The sequence below is a fragment of the Sturnira hondurensis genome, unplaced genomic scaffold (assembly GCF_014824575.4).
Source record: "Sturnira hondurensis isolate 20B ecotype Veracruz unplaced genomic scaffold, ASM1482457v3 Scaffold0019006, whole genome shotgun sequence".
In the NCBI taxonomy this organism is placed as follows: domain Eukaryota; kingdom Metazoa; phylum Chordata; class Mammalia; order Chiroptera; family Phyllostomidae; genus Sturnira; species Sturnira hondurensis.
In genome coordinates, this window is record NW_028091637.1 from 2,055,606 (window position 1) to 2,073,730 (window position 18,125).

Consider the following 18,125-nt stretch of genomic DNA (forward strand, 5'->3'; position numbering starts at 1 on the left):
TTCTTTCATTCTTTCATTTTCATTCAAATAAGCAATGGCAAAAATCTTGAGATTAAGCAAAGCTTAATAGGTTACTTTTAATACCTATGAAATTCAACATCTGCTTATTAATTCATTCAAGGCAAGTTATATTTCAGTAGGGATGCATAGAGTTGAGTGCCTTCTTGTCCTCAGCTCATCGTTTTATTTGGAGCAAATTGCAAAAGAGTCAATAAAAGGTTCTTTTCTAAATCAAATTGTATTGGGAGATGTAGTTTATGAAATTATTTTAAAGCTTTGCTAATAAGAACAAAGGAAAAGTTGAAACAGAAAATCTTTAAAGCAGATTATATAGCATAAAATACAAGAGGTAACTGGAAAATATATGCCCATAAATGTAACATCTGTTTTGAATAAAGAAAGAAGTTACTAAGATTTATATTAATTTTCATATGATCAGCATTGAAGAATTTGAATGATAAATCATATGACTAAACGGACTATAAATGAACAGTTTACCTGATTTCTCTATGCCAATAGTGAATATTTCTGACTTTTGTGTGTGTGTGTGTGTTTATTTTTTATTTAACTATTGTTCACGTACAGTTTTCTGTCTTTTACTCCCATCCCAGCCCACCCCCCCCCCCAGTCCTCCCCACCTCCCTTCCATTTTCATCCACCTTAGTTTTTGTACATGTGTCCTTTATACTTGTTCCTGTGAATCCTTCCCCTTTTCCCCTGAAATTATCTCCCCTCTGGTCCCTGTCAGCCTGTTCTCTATTTCAGTGTCTTTGGTTATATTTTGTTTGCTTGTTTGTTTTGCTGTTTAGCTTCCTGTTAAAGGTGAGATCATATGATATTTATCTTTCACCGCCTGGCTTATTTCACTCAGTATAATGCTTTCCAGTTCCATCCATGCTGTTGCAAAGGGTAGGAGCTCCTTCTTTCTTTCTGCTGCATAGAATTCCATTGTGTAAGTGTACCATATTTTTTGATACATTCATTTACTGATGGGCACCTAGGTTGCTTCCAACTCTTGGCTATTGTAAATTGTGCTACTATGAACATTGGTGTGCGTAGGTTCTTTTGACTTTTGATTAAATCATTAAATAGATATAAGCCTTATCACTTTTTCATGTAAACTAAACAGTTAGAATGAGTTTCTCAGGTCTTATGTCATTTAAAACCCTATTGATCCATCACATTACATATTTATATAAAAACTTGTGTGTTTTTATAAAGTAAACTAAGTCTAAACATCCCAAATATTCATCCCAATGAATATTCATCCCAGTGAATATTGCTGCCTGACATTCATACTCAATCCTTACATGTCTGACCCCCAAAATTTAATATGTAAATAGAGAACTCTAGAGAGTAAATCTAAAGAAAAAAGGAAATAAAATAAACCATGTATAAGCTTGTAGACTCTCTATCATAGGCTTTGGCAAAGATTGATACTCAAATGCCATTGAGGGCCAGGCATGTGAAAATGGAACTTAGTGTAAGGGACCCCAGGTAGATCTGGCTCCAGTTATTAGAACCATGGTACACTGGAGACTATATACCCTCCCGAAGCCATTCAAATTAATTGTTTTAAAAGTTTCACCAAGAAACAACAAAGTAAACAAAAAACAAGCTTACAGACCAAATTCAATTGGTACATTTTTACAGTTTTAATTCTCATTTCTGTTCTTCAGCATGTGTCACCTGTTGCCATAATAATGGGGTGTAACAAACCACAGCAAATCTCAATGAATTAAAACAACTCCCCTTTGTTCTCATGCACACAGGTTTGGGGATAGCTTGAAATTAGTTCATCTCAACTGGTTTGGCTGGGCTTGGCTGCAGACTGCAGGTTCTACTCATCACATTCATGTGTCTGTCTCACGTAGAGCCCTGGCTGAATGGGCAATGCTCTCTCAGAACAAGAAGGCAACTGTGTAAGCCCATGAATTGCTCCTCTCACCATTTCTGCCAAAATTATATTGACCTAAGTAAGTCGCATGGCTGTCTGAAGTCAAGAGATTGGAATATACACCCCTCTAGTTATTGTGAAGCTGTGGCAGAGATGTGAAGTGAAACAATGAGAAATAAAATAGTAAAATGAATAATTTAACTAACCATAGCTGATTAATCATGGGAGGTGACTGCCCTTCTGGTCAGCACTGAGCATTAATAAAATAATAATAATTTTTATTTAAGTGACAGATATGGGTGTGTGTGTGTTAAGAGAGAGGGGAGCAGGGCCAGAAAGCTGGAGGGAGAGGGAGACAGAATAACAAAGACTGTGGTTGACTGTGGGGGTAGGGGTATGAACAACCACCATCAGACTAGGGAGATTTGCATTCTTAACATCGTCACCAACCATGGTAGTCTCTAGGTTTTCTTCCATGAAGCAATGCAGTGACATAAGTAAGGTCAATGATGGGTGACAGGTCTGCTTTTCTTTTGTGAAGCTAAGGAATATCCCTTGTGATAGAGTTGGTGAGGGAGGGGGGGAAGAAAGTGGACAGAAATCATTTGCCAGGGCTGTAGTGGACCGGCTTGTCTTGGCCTGGCAAATGTGACTCAGCTCTGTATGGAAAACCTACAGATGCCAAGTGGTGGGCAGGAGCCAGATCTTCAAACTGAGTTTTCGCGTGGGAATCAGGCCTAGAAAATGCATACAGATTGTTATGGCTTGCTCCTGCTAAAACTCCCTCACCCTAGTCTAAAGCAACAAATGTATATTGTTTATCCTCAAGGTAACTTCCAAAGCCTGTGTGAGCTCTTCCAAGGACAGAGCTAATCAGCTTATTGCCACCCCCCTCTGCATGTTATTTTTATTTCCTTGATTGTACCTAGAATGTAGACAATAATGTTCTATGTGATAGATATAAATCTTTCTCTGATGTAAGACCCCAGGAAAACAATAAAAGCCTGTCTAGGCAAGGGTCGGGCGCTCCCCTCTTGAGGGAGTGGCCGAGGCATCCATAGGCACTCTCCCCTTGAGAGAGTAGTCGTGCCTGTTCCCTTTTTCCACACAGGATCGTTGTCACCTGTGCATTCATTCTCGTCGTCAGCCACAACAGGCGGACTCTGCTGGACAGGGTCTGCAACCCAGGGCTTTCTCAGGTGCATTTATTTTAGGAAAGAGTATTCACAGAGATGAAAATCTGGAAGTGTGTTCCTAAAAACTATTCATCAGCATCTTGGAATCTCTTTGGGTCTCCAAAAGGTTTTTGAAATCCATTTTGAAGGCCACATGTAAGTTCCTAAGGGCAGGAATTATGTCAGTTTCGTTCTCTGCTATATCTTTGGCCCTAAGCACCTATAAGCAATGCTCAAAAAATAGTTGTTAAGAAATTAATGATAGTGACAAAATTCAAACTGAATTTCTATCAACAATCAATATATACTCTATTTTTCATAATTAAGTGAATACAGTGATACTAATGAAGGAACTAGAGTACAAAGCTCCTTTTTCAAAGAAAAGGGTAGAATCAACCATTATTGGTCAATTTCTAATTTCACAAATTATATGTTATCTTTGAAAATTGATAATGCACATTAAATGCCCTGAGGATGAAAACCCTGAGGATGGTTTTTGTTATTGTTGTTGTTGAAATTTGTTTACATTTTCAAAATGTATTTGACCAATCAATTCTCTTTAATTCTCACTTAAAACCTGTAAACATTCATGGAAAGTAGTAATCTTAAAACATAAGGAAATAAATGCTGATACTAACATAACATAACATGGTAGATTAATATTAGGCTAGCACTGCTCAGTTAGAAAATAAGAGAAAAATCTCATTTAAAAAATCCATGAATGTTTTTATGAAAACAGTGACTATTAATTAAAGAAGAGCATGCTGAGCTCTTTATTTTGATTGCTTCTTTATTCAATAACCAGACAGAGAATATTTTGGCTCTTATAGTAAAGTATAAAGGACACATGGACAATAACTAAGGGTGGGGGTGGAAATGGGAGGGAGGCGGGGAGCATGGGGCCGGGGCAGGCAGGATGGAGAATATAAGACAGAAAGCTGTACTTGAACAAGAATTAAATTTAAAAAATATTTAAAAAATGCTACCAAAAGGAAGTAAATTGATAATAAAGTTAATTTCATGTCAAATGAAGTAATGACAGTTTTACTAAATAACCTCTATATAAATGTATAATGAACTGGTAACCATGGATGTTTAAAAGCTTTATTGATTTCCTCATTTTTGAGGGCAATATTAATGTGGCTATAGCTTGGGAAATAAGGAAAATGTTAATCATTTGAGAGCTGCAAAGAACTAAAAATAGAGCATTTAGTATATTAATGTGCATTTTCAAGCAGGACTCCCTGAGTTTGTTTTCTGATACTTCTTCAAGGGGAAAAACAAAGTCTGAAAGCATTGTAGCCATGAGCATCATTAAGAAAAGTAGTCATTTATATATTAACTGAAGAGGGTCTAATGGAGCCTTTGGGTTCCCCTTTACTCCTTGTTTCTCTCCCGGCCAACTGTATCTGAGTCTGACCACTGCTCCCCCCTTTCCTTCTGCCTCCTGGTCTCAGACATTGTCATCTGCAGATTACTGCAGTCGTCTCCCAGCTGGGTGTCCTGCTTGAAAGTTTACGGCACTACAGTTTCTTTTCCAAAGAGCAGCTAGCACCTTGCTTTTGAATGTACATCCGATGATGTTGCTCTTGTGTTTTCAGTGACACTTGAAGCAAAACCCACTTACAATAAATCTGGGTCCTGGCTCCATCTCCAAACTCATTTCTTTTCACTCCCTTCCAACATTTCAGCAGGACTAGTGTCCATCTCGTTCCTTGCACATATATCAAGTGTTACCTTGTCAGAGAGGTCTTCCATGACCTTTGTATCAAAAAAATGCCCTTTTTTCCTCTCCCCCACCTTCCACTACTGTCCCTGCACACATTCATTTCACCTGCTATTGCCTTATCCTGATTCATACCTTAATTTTACTCATTTGGTTATTATTGGTCATTGCAATTAAAATATAAGATGAATGAAAACATATTGTAATTCCTGTTTTCTGTATTGCTTTATCTCCACCACCTAGAGTAGTACTGATTAATAGCATAAACTCAATAACTACTCAGTGAATAAATTCATAATGAAAATAATTTAAAACATGAAAATACTTACTAATGCATTAAAATAATATTTTACTTAGAATATGCAAAATTGCCAAAATACTTAACAATTGTTCCACTTCATAACACTTTACATAAACAAATCTATATTCATAACAAAATGAATATTGCCATATAAAGAAAGGGCCCATTTTCTTGCAGCAATCAAGATAGTTGGTTCAATTATTATGGGCCTAACTTCTAACAATTTTTTTAAAAATTAAGCATACACTACTTTAGCACATTTAATATCGTATTGGTTTTAAAATACCTCTACACATTCTTAGATGACTCACCTGCCTCCCTACATCAAAAGTGCTGCCCATCTCCACTCCCTGTAAGTGTGGGCCAGACTGGTGATTCACTTTTCAGGAAGAGAGTATGGCAGAATTGACAGTGTGTCTTGTGAGATTAGGCCACTAACGACATTGCAATTTTCTTGCTCTGTCTCTAGAGGGTGCTAGTGACCATGTTGCAAGGACACACAAGCAGCCACATAGAATCATTCATGGGGCAAGTAATGGAAGCCCCCAACCAACAGCTTTTTGAGTGAGCCAGCTTGGAATTGGACCCTCCAGCCCCAGCTGAGCCTTTCAAACCCTGCAGCCTGGACTGGCCTTTCACCCACAACCTCATGAGAAACCCTGAGCCAGACTCTCCCTACTTAGCCACTCCCATGACCTACAGAAATTATGTGAGATAATAACTGTTTATTATCTAACCACTAATGTTGTGGAAATTTGTCCTGCAGCCTTGTATCACTGATCCAGACATACAATGTACATTTTTCACTGAGAATTCCTGAAGCAACTACCTGATATATAACTTTGGCTAATTTATTTAACCTCTTTGAACCTTGGTGCCTTCATCTGAATAATAAAATATTATCTATCACACTGGTTTACTGTGAACATTAAATAATTTTTATCTGTGCACAATTCCTAGAACCTTGTCTAATTAATTTCTGTTGGGACCCGCCTTGCCTGGTTTCAGAAACTGTAACCCCCCAAGGCTAAGGCTGAGTACAAAATCTTTGAATGGGACCATAAGCCACTAAGGAGAAAAAGTTTATCTTCCCAGAAGGGGCACCACCTATGTCCCCCTTTAGTTCACCCTGGTTGACCAACGGTGGATGACTGGTTAGCCAATGACAGGCAAGATTCCTCAAGGGAGGGACAACTTAAGACAGGCATGGTGGTGAAGGGCCCATCAGGAAAGGACTTGGGGGACTATATAAAAAGCGGGTGGTGGACCCTCACCCTTTGGCTTTAACATAGCCTGAGTTCTCTTTCTATCTGTAAGAAGTCTCCTAATCTCTTGGCTGACTTACTTCCTCCACCTGACCTAAGCCTGAAACAATGCCAGAAGGTGGTGCAGCCCTGGGCAGGAACAGGTGGTCCCTGGGGGATGATCAGGCCTAAGAAAGAATCCATAAATCCTGTGAAAGCTGCTTTGCTAAGAATACTCTCATTTTAAATGATAAGGGTCCAAATATGAAATGAGTTTGTTTTTCAAAGTTTTATGGCCCTTTGGCTGTCTGACCCTGACTCAGAATAAGCCCCCACAGTTCTTTGACTATTATCTATGGTTTGATCATTACTGCCTGACAGTGATTGACAAGCTTTACCTATATGCTCTGTATCCCTATGCAAATTAAACCCAATAAAAGCCTATTGAGGAACAGGCTCAAGGCCCTTGTCCTTTGAGAAACTGGCTACCTTTCCTCCCCAAGCAGATCATGTCTTAGTAGACTTATTGTCATCCATGGTGGACAGGGGTGCTCTGTGAGTGGAGCCCCACCAACAAATTTCAATTTAGTTACTTTTTCATCAACAAACATATTATATCATTTTTTTACTGTTGTCTTAAAAGACTGATTAAAATGGAGTGAAGCCTTGGAGTTGCAGGGAGCCTCGTTTCTAAATGCAACATTATACAAAATCAAGCACATAAACAGTTTCTTTGAAATAGATTTTCTAATAAAAACTTCTAGGTAAAAAGAACACCACAACTGGAAAGCCCACTGAAACCTATAACAACTTATAAACTTCCCGTAGTAGTTACATGGAAAACAACAATGGAATGATAATGTATTTACAGAGTGTTCTGTGCTCAGATGCCCCTTTGAGACTGAACGATTTATATCCAGCTGCTGGGAGGCTGCCTGCTGCCAGCTCTCTGCTCTCTGCCTTCTCCAGGATTAGACTCAGCTGAGGATAGCTGCTTTCCCAAGCCATACCCCTCTCCCTGGGGCAGCCAGTAACCAATGCTTGGTTCATGTGGGCTGTAAATGTCCCTTGACATTTTATAGCTCCCTTGCTCCAACTCAATACCCTTTAAAAGAGGCATCCCTCTCCAGGACTCCCCTTGGGGCTGGCTAGGGCTACATCCAGATAGCCCAACTTTCCCCTGCCCTCACTGTCTTCCTTTCCTGTCAGGGATGGTTCTCAATCCTGAGAGCTGTCCTCACCCAGTGAACTTCCACAGGCAAATCTCCATCTCAGAATCTGCTTCCTGGGGAACCCAGATTGTGGTATTTTAAAATGTAGTGCCCCTCCTCACGAGTCTCACTCTGACCTCATGTTTAGGGGCCTGCCAACACCTGAGTGTAGTTGTAGGTCTAGAAGCACAGATGGGTGCTGGGGGTGGGTCCTGAGAAGAAGACTCAGCATTGTCTTGCCTGGTAAATGCCTTAAGGGAGCCAGTTACCAATTCCTCAGGCAATACAGGATTAGTCCCCTCAGAGGGGAGTGGAAAGAGAAGGTTCAGCAAACAAAGTGCTATTGTTTAAGGAATAGGAAATTTGATTAGAAGAGCACAGAGGGATAGAAATTTTTGTGATCACTTGCACAATAACTCGAGAACGATGTCAAGAATGATAAAAAAAAGTAGAGCATTTGTGGCTTATTATAGGTATTTCTTTAAGGATTTTATGTTTCCTTAATGCTAGTGTATCAATAGCATGATTCGCTTAGGCAGGCGAGAACCACGGGTAGACAGAATAGTGCCGTCATTAAGATTACAGCCTTCAGAATCTTAGAAAAGTGAATTCGAATCCAAGTCACACTACTCACTTGCTCTGAGTCCATAAATTAGTTAGCCTTTCCTAGCTCTGATTTACATATCCGTTTGATGAGTATGAAAATGATTGCGATCGCTAAATGAGATTATACCTGTAAAACACGTAGCCACGTGTCACACCTGTCCTAAAATCTTAATCCTCGGTGATTATTTTTGTTTTTGATTACAAATGCAGGAAGTAAAACTACTAAAAGAGAATTTTCTAATGTTTGCACTGGGCCATCTTAAAAGAGAGGAGCAAGGAAGACATATGACAGTGTTTTACGCTAAGGCAGCTCCTCACGTCTCAGAAATTTGGCTGAAGCCCCCAGACATGAGATCAATGGATGTAAGCACCTCCATAGTCTAGATAAAGCCCCACAAGGTTCTCTAAGAAGTGACCAAACCGGACCTTCTGCCCTTACCCTATCTTTATCCAAGGAATACAAATATAAACATAAATAAGATAAATATAAAGTAAGGATAAACATAAATAGAAACATACACATTTTTAATTTTAAAAATATATGGAAGAGGCATAGTTAATAAGACTCGGATGCAAAGAGGAACTTTGGCTCTTGGCTGGTGCTCCTCCCAGAACTGCTAGGCATGTGCCAGAAGCAGGAGCAGAGAGTGAGGGCCTGTAAGAGGCGGAGACGAACATTCTACTTCCCACCTTAAGGCCAGGAACCTTGCAGACCCTTAAACCTACAGCGCGATGCAGATGTCCAAAGGGAGTGCTTAGGAGAGTTCGTCTTTCTACTTGATTGTAAGAACTGGTACCTACTTCTCCAGAAAGTTCTGGAGGTACTGGGGGCACCTGGGGCGATCTGGAGGCACCTGTTCTGGAGGCAACTGGAGCATCATGTCTCAATGGAACAGTAAAGAGTAGGGGCAACAGGACTTTATGGCTACCGTCCTGTGTTGGTGTGGCAGGGGTCTGTGAGGTTTTCCTGGGCCCGGTGGGAGTTCAATAGCATCCACATGTGAGGCAGCTTTATGGACCCCAACTCTCGGGCAGTGGGGTGGAAAGGAAGTGTTCCCCCCAAACATAAAACACACTGCCTAAGAGAACAGCATACAAGTTCCTGTATGGCTGAGGGCACCAGAAGCCACAAATTGTTCTGGTCATGAAAGATGTTTTGTCCCCTTTCTTCTAATCTCTACTCTCTCTACGTCAATTTTGGAAAAGTCAAAAGAAAAAAGGATAGAGATAACGAAAGCACAGATCACAGCCCCATCTAAAATGGCACAAGCTAGGCAGAATGGGGGAATATGAAGAGCATCTGGGTTCAATTTTGAAATTGGGTCACCTAAAGATTGTTCATTCCTGAAAGTGAGAATTATAAAAAAAGATTTCCGATAATTAAAAGTTACAAGAGAGTTGCTGTATCTTCTAGAGATGTATCCAGTAATCTGAAAAGGAAGAGCCAAGAGAAATGTTGAAAGGAGTAATGGGAGAAAGAATTTATATTTGGCCCATTTAATAAATGGATTTAGAGTTAAAAAATATTTCCAGGCAGAAGAAAAAATATGTACTGCTTATGAGACAACACATGTAGTCTTGAAAAATCAAAGATGAAGGAAAGGGAAAAAATGATATACACTTCCTTGTTGCTTAGGAGGGGGGGGGAAGGTGAAAAAAATGTTGGGTGAGATAGTTCCCGATATGTGCACTAGGGGGCGCCATAAAACCAGGGCAGCTTTGATGTAGTAGTTGCCAGGCCAGAAGAGGAAATGGATTTAGAAAGCCTGCTCAGGTTAAGTGGTGTACACTTAGCTATTAATCTTGAGGTGATGTTCCCTAGCTGACTGTTCATGACCTGAGATGTGTCTATTCTAGGACAAGAGTAAGACACACACAAAAAAGGAAAAGAAATTGAAAATATATTTCTTTGGAAACATAATCCCCGTTGCTAAATAAGTTTCACCTCCAGTGGGTGCTTCATCAAAATCAATGATGCCTGTAATCAGAAGTGCCCCATGCCTGTTTGGTTCCCCTGCTTTCAAACACCTATAAATTCAGCAATGGATTATGAAAGTGTAGATCACACTCGGGCACCTAATGGGACTATAAAGAAGCATTCTTTTCCTCCGTGGAATTACTCTTTTAATGTCCTTGCTTTCCAATTTACATCAGTTAGAAGCTGTTAAAGTAATGGCATAGGCATTAGAAAAATAAAGGGAATATGGAAAGGAAGATTGCTTATGTCTGTTTTATTTATCACACTGCCTGTTGAGTTTCTATCCCTGGCTTCAGATTTACCCAGTTCTATTCTTTTATGACTGAAGACATTAAAGGCAACCTGTCAGCTCTGTAAAATAATATTTGTAGTGCTCTGAATCTTCTCAGTGTAATCTTTAATAACTGTCTTATGTTCAAGTTGACAGCAAGCAAGTAATAAAATGCCTAATACCATTTTATAGGTCACATAATACAACAGTTTGTTTTAGTTCAACAGGGCAATAACAGGTAACAGATAACGAAGTCACTATAGATTTGTATAATATAGTTTCAGAGTTGGCAACCGTTTCAGAAAAGCCTCAGCAATCTTCCTTTGAGCTATAACAAAACAGAAGCACATTTCCCATTTTCTCTCTCTCTAATGATTCATAACACTAAAGTTAACCTCAGAGATGGTGCACTTCAATTTCCAGAAGTTGATGTATATTATTATGCAAACAAGTTAAATTTTAATGGGGAAAATGTCTTTCTCCCAGAGCTTCAAGTTGCATAAGTGAAAATAGCAAAAAAGTAATTATTCATGGACTATTCAGAAATACAAAAATATCTAAGACATATCTATCCAATGCAGTCACCTGACCACCTGTGACTATTGAAATTATAATTAAATACAATTTAAAAGCCAGTAACTTTAACAAGGTCAACTTTTTTATTATGAATTATCTCCTTTATCAATTTTATTAGTTTAAACATAGTTTCTTTAGAGGCACTTCCATAGAGTTGAATTATTTCTAGATATTGTGGTGCTAATTTTACTCTTTGTTGCACTTAATAACAATGCTTCTTCATGGGAACGGATACTCTATGGCAGTTTAAGGTTCAGCTCAACACTTTTAGCAGCGTTACAATCCCTGTTCCCTCCTGGGCAGTAAAACTTAAGATGTCACCCTTAGGGCCTGTATCCATAAGTATGGATCTAAGAGCTATGTCCCTATTCTCTCCCCCCACCCTGCTCCCTCTCCCATCTCTTTGCCTTTCTTTTTCTATCTTTATACCCCCTTCTCCTTTCTTTCCCTCTTGAGGTCTATTAATTTCATTATGTTATTTTGAAGGACTACTCTAGGAGGTAGATGTGTTTGGATTCCTACAAGTTCAATGTCATTCACTCACACTGTCTAGTTAGTGATTTTTCTTTGACCCATTTTTGATCTTCTTTTCCCACTATCTTCCCAGCTGTGTATGAAGTCTAATTTCTCTAATAAAATGGTCATGTTACATACTCTAGTTGAACTTTTATACAAAGGATCATTGAGTTTCTACAGCTGATGCGTTAGGAGGATGCCACAAAAGCGCTGGTAAATGAACAACCATAAGGAAATGCTTCCAGCTGCAAGTAACAGAGAGTCTAACAGATCATGGTGGTGTGCAGAGCTAACTGAACAATGAATATGAAAGAAGGTCTCTCAGAATTGGTACAGACGTGCCAGGATGTCATTTAGTTCCCAGGCTCCACCTTTACTTTCCACCACCCTCAGCTCTAATCTTTTGTTTTTAGGCTGGGTGTTTCATTAGCACAGGTGGTTGCTATATTTCCAGGAGTTTCATCTCTTTTCAATCAGAAAAAGAGTATAAAGTGCAGGATTAGCTGCAGGTGTTGCTTGCATAAGAAAATCCAATGTTATAATACATTCTCAAATAACTCGTCTCTCCTTATATCTCATTGGTCAGCATTGAGTCAGTGGAAAAAGGAGATCACAGTGTCTGGCCCAGGCTAATACGGATAATCACTTGGAACTGGAAGAGGATCTAAATACCCTCACAGCAAAAGATCTCCAGCTGCTAGCCAAGAAATCAAAATTCTGATAGTAGGAAAGGAATGCATGAAGAAGAAGCAGGATGCTTTTTGGGTAGGCAGTCAAAAGTGTCAGCCTTGGAGTGGGGGGAAGAGCAACAGGATATATTCAGGATATGGCAAGAACCCAAAGGGGCTGGATTATATCGTTATATCAATGAAATGAAAGGAAAATAAACAGCAAACATGGCATGCTCAAATTTTTAGACTTTTTAGAAAATTTAAAATACTAGAAAAGTTGGAAACAAAGAAAACGTACACATATATCAGTATTTTAGAATGGTATCGAGTAGAAGTTTTTGTTCTCTAAGGAGAAATAAAATATATCCACAATGACGCCCTCTTTTTAGGATCTTTCCCTAAGGAGGAGGAGTGAAGGAGAAACTCCAGGATTCTGGACCCCCTTCCCCAGCGTGGAGGTGGTAGCAGTGCCACAAAGTCAACGGGACTCCTCTAAATGGCCCTTTTCCCCTCCTCTGTCCTATAAAACAGCCAGGACCAAGCCAGCAGCCAAGGTAACCTCAGCTGAAGGAGGGCACCTTCCTTGCTCCCCCCAGGGCACCTGGTACAGGATGGCGTTGAGGGTGCCAACCTCTCAGCTGTACCTACAGGAAGAGAAACCAGGGCCAAATGAGCCCCTTTGGCCTTGCTGTTCTTATTGCTTTATTTTTATCATAAATGAGCTGAGCTCTGTATTGTGTCCTCCTTTTGATGATGGCGCTTTCCCAGGATTAGAAACACATTATCTTCTTTTATGATTTAATAATTTTTCACAAATATCTCACTTAGAACTTTCAAAATAAGCAAGCTTATTTTTTGTAAACAGTGTTCACAGATTTTACAAAAAAATCAGTGGCCTTATCAATTTCAAGCACAATTTAAGACCTAGATAAAGAAACAGGTGCACTTATTTTAAATGGCATTATCTGAAATTATTTTCTAAGGAACACAGACGATCAATATACACTGCAGAGAAGTGGATGCCTGTGAAGGAACTGTTCCCCAGATACTCTGTTCCTGAATTTGAAAACTTTACAGGAAACAGCACTGGCTGGCACACTCATCGTTGATTATTTTTGTTAGGTGTTGGGTTCTCTGCTCATTATCTCAAATTTACACTTAAAAAATAAGATGGATTTCTGTGAGAGCTCTTCCCACTCTTGTATACTTTTATGATGAAGGAACATAAAAGAATGGACCTGTTTCCAAAAACTGTGACAGCAAATCACAGGAAATCCTGTAGTCACTCAAGGATAAAGGGCATGAGAAAATACAGAATAAAAGTACTGATGAAATAAATAAAACTTTCAAATAAAATCGGAATATATATAATGTTGAAAACTTATTAAGAGTCAGAGGAATCTATACAAATGATATTGCCAAAACGAACCCCTGCCGCATCTCCAGGTAAATTATGAAATTACAGAAAGCATTAAAATTAATGAACAAGGTCGTGTCTAATTATATTATTTGTAACAACTTACAATTTCAACTAGATTCAGTTCACTCACTTTTATGAAGCTCTCTTTTTATTCACCTTCAGAAAGCATTTACTATCTAGAAATATTTAAGAAATAGTTATATAAATCATATAGAAAAAACCTATATTAAGAAAAAAACATTGAATCCAGCATTCTCCATCATTTGCCAAAAGTTAAAACTCTCTATCTGTTCATTTAGCCAATCTATGAATAGGATAAGACGTGTCTGTGGACTGAATACTGTGAAACAGAAAGGTAACATGATATTTACGACATAGCCCAATCGTGGCCCAATTACAGTTACTGAATACGATGGTCCTGTGCGGGCTTTGCACAAGTTAAAGAGTGCATATGTCTGCCTAGCAATTTACCTTCTTCTCTTGCTCTAAGAATTAAGTTAATAATATTTTACAGATAAGGAATATTCCAACATTCTCATCCCGTTCTTCTTTACCTCTTAATCACCCTAATCACGCTTCTCCCCAGTACAGTAGTCTCAATGACATTCAGGGCAGATGGCACCCTCTGTAAACAATGGGAAGGCGAATAATGCTCTCGAAGTAGGACTCAGGAGTTGGACACAGACCTGAGGGAGCTTTCCTCCACCGTCCTACTGGAGGTTCCCTGGGAGACGGAAGAGTAACTGCTGATGTTTCCCTCTCAACTGTGCCTTTGATTACAAAACCCATTACAAACCCACGGTCACTGGTCCCCTCTCCACTCTTCAGGAGCATCCTTTGCGGTCAACTCCTTCCTCTATACGCCTTCCATTTTCCAGGAAACAAACATTAGTCTGTATTTGAATGTATTCAGAAAATACCCCTGAATATTTTTGAGTTAGCCTACAGTTTTTGGGGTTGGCAGATGTGGAAGCTGAAGTACAGAACATATCTCTTCTCCTGGGACCCAAAGAAGTTTAGGGAAAGCCTGAAATCTAAGTTTCCCTCCCTGGGTGCATAGTTAAAGGCCTCATACACGTGTCAGGCTGTGTTCACCCTGCCATTCATAAGTGATGCGTTTGATGAAAACCTCACCACCGACTACCCTGAAGGAAATCAAAGACCGTTAACGCACTAGCCCCGAGATGTCTTCCTTTAGTCACTGAATTTGTTTGTGAGGGTATCTCTAGTAAGCTACCAAATCCAGAAGAAAGAAAGTATGTTGTAAAATTCTTTTCTTGAGAAGGACAATGATGTATACTTACCATACCCATGGTAGGTAAATTATAATATTATTATTCTCATTTCCATATCTTAGTGACAATGATGAATTGAGGCATTGAGGGAAATGAATCATGGAATCATAAGTTAGACTCTTTTATTCCAAATTAGTGTAATAGATGGTAACTGAAGCTGTCCTGTGGTACAAAGGTCTGCGTCAGGGTAGAATTTCTTCACTGACCGTGGAAAATTCCTTAACTAGACATGGGCATTAGCTGGATGCAACAGGCACTTAGGACTAAACATTGACACTATATATTCCCTGGAAGTTACTTGGTGGTTGAAAGATAACAAGCGGGACCATCACATTATGCTACTAAAGATTTTGGCTACATCAGAGACGTCAGTTCCTTCAAACAGAATCAAGCGCTCTCTAAAGAATGCCATTAAGGATAAACCAGGACTCAAGGACAACAGATACTTGCTGAAGAGCTGGCACAAAAAAGAAGTATTATACTTACAAAATTTTCTTCACGGATTAGGTCACATTGTTAAGATTTTTTGAGCAAAGTGATTTTTAAATCTAAAATTTATTGTTATATAAAATAAGCAAAGTTGAACGAAAGAAGCAATGGGATGGAAGTTAGATCTACATGAAGGAAGGGGAGGGGGCAGGGAGAAAGAGAAGGGGAACGGAGACGAGTCAAACAGAGAAAATTTTAAACCCTGGGGGAAGGAGGGAACAGAGAAGAGGCACTCAGGAAACCAAGAATGAAAGTAAATGTCCACAGGTGAGTCCTAGTGGCCTGGATGGCATACGCTTCCCTGAAGCTGTGCTCTGGGATTTCACGTGGAGCTTCTCTGGAGGCTCAGGCCCAGTGAAAAGTCCCTGCTCTCAGAACAGGAGCAGAAGCTAAGACTGGTGTGTCTCTCAGACTGTTTCGAGGCCCTTTCCTGATTTTCAGAAGTTCATACTTTTAGCTCCAAGCACTTCAAATCACCATTGAGTTATAGTCATGAAAAACCAAACCAACCAACCAAACAAACAAACAAGAAAACCCAACCAGCTTCCCTGTGAGCAGACACAAGCAGACTTGGGAGAGCCCTTGGAAGCGACCTGCTGGAAACAAAGCAAGGTTCTGGTCGAAATCCAGACCTTTACTCATCTTTAAGTCCCGAATTGTTAACTAAAGGCATAATTTGGAGACAAGTCTAATAATATTTGCCTTTCAGGGCTCTGCTTTTCATTTTCTAAATGTCTTTAAGTTAGTTCTATGTAGAAGAATTGGCAGTGAGAGAAAAGGAAATGAGAATAATTTCCTGTGAAGAGAATGGGGTGAGAAGAATAACAGGCCATCATTTTGCCATTGTTAATGCTTTATTCTTTAGGGTAAAAGGAGTTCAGATTTCAAAGGCCTCAACCTCTCCTGAAATGTAATAATTGCTTTATTTTTAAAAAGTATAAAAAGTCCCACTCAACAACCTTTCTTACAGAGAAAAGCACAGGCAATAAATCAAAACCATGGGTCCCAGACCCACTGCGGGCACCCATAGTAAGACTGTGCAAATAATTTAGGCTCTTTATTCCCCTCCACTTGTTAAAACCCCATACTATTCACTTCTCTCTCTTACAAAGCCTATACCTAGTGGAAGTTAAAGGAGTGGGGAGTCTGCACTGTGGGAATCAGAACTATTTTCTGAATTGGAGAATCCATTTGGAAGCTCTCCGAATAGCAAAAGCATACTATTTTTAGCATTGTTTTAAAAATATGCAGAAAGAGGCTAACTACCCTTCCCAAACATACTCATTTATAGCAAGAGAAACACTTCTCTTTTGCAAGGCCACTTTTTATGAACGAGATTGTTTTACATAATTCATGAATGGTTTCGCATCCTTTAAAAGGGCAGGTTATCCTAGTGTATTGAAAGGAACATTATTATAAAATATGTGTTACTTTCATTTTTTTTCCTGCCTGTATATTGATTTAATGTTCCCTGCCCATTTCCAGGGATCTTCAGATCTGGTTCTTGAGTATCCCGGTACCCTAAGTAACTCTCAGTCAACATTAATATTTTCCTAGGGTATGTTTTTCCCTGTGGCTGTCTGTGTACCTATGAAATGAAAACATCTACAGAGACGTTCCCAAAGGGTTTTGCAGAAACAAGCATCAGCAGCTGTGTGCTGGGCTTGCCCGTGCCAGCTCATTTGCTCTGAAGAGAAAAGGCAGTGACAGGCTGATCCCACAATGATGGGCTGGAGCGAAGGCATTGATTATGTCAATGCAAGAATAATTGGCTACGTCATTACCATAAATAGCCTTTGAAGTGTTTCAATAGCTACAATTCCATCCATTGCTATCATCTAGCTCTTGGCAGAGAAGCCAACTCTCAATTTCTCAATGGATGAATTTAAGCAAAAGCATCTCGTCAGTCGGCTGCCTCGAACTAGATTACTGATAAATGGCAATTGAACAAGAATCCTATAATGTTGGTCACTTTTGATTGTTTTAAGAGAAAATTATACAAGCAGCTGGCCGTCTCCCCCTTTTAATTTCCTGTTTCCAATATCGATTGCAGGCTGCCTTATATTCCCACTACATTTTCAGAGTTTGCTTAGTATTGGAAAACAACCTCCCTCTTCTTTTGGAGTTTGGTACTCCCATTCCCACCCCACTCTCATCTGATTACTGTGTCGAGGGGGCTGGGGTGCTCGCGGCCCTTTCCCTCTCACTCCTTGGTAAGGGGCAGCTTCATTCCATTCAGTGGTTTCAAAATGGTCCTCAGACAAGTAATATGAGCATCACTTGGGTAGGAAATGAGCATTACTTAGATAAGAAGCTCTGGAAAGTGATTTTGATGGTCTCTGAAGTTTTAGAAACCTTTGAGTTAGTCCAATGGTCTTCAACACTAAGTACATAGTTTGAGCATGTGAGTAATTTTTTGAAAGGCCAATTCTAAAGCCCACTCCCAGAGATTCTGATTCACTGGTCTGGGACTGGCCCAACCATTATTGTAAAATCTTCCCAAGGGATTCTACCGTGATGCCAGTGTTGAAACAACTGATGTTAGTAGTCTCTCTCTTTTCTACATTGTTAATCTTATTTCTATCATTGGAACATTCCCATAAACATACATGTATCCTCTAATCATTTAACTTAAAAAAATTCCCCTCTAGATACTATGAATCAAAGTCATACACAATGACCTCACATTCCCAATTGCCCCCTCACTGTTCAATGTACTTCAGTCTGAATTCTACTCTGAATTCTGAAT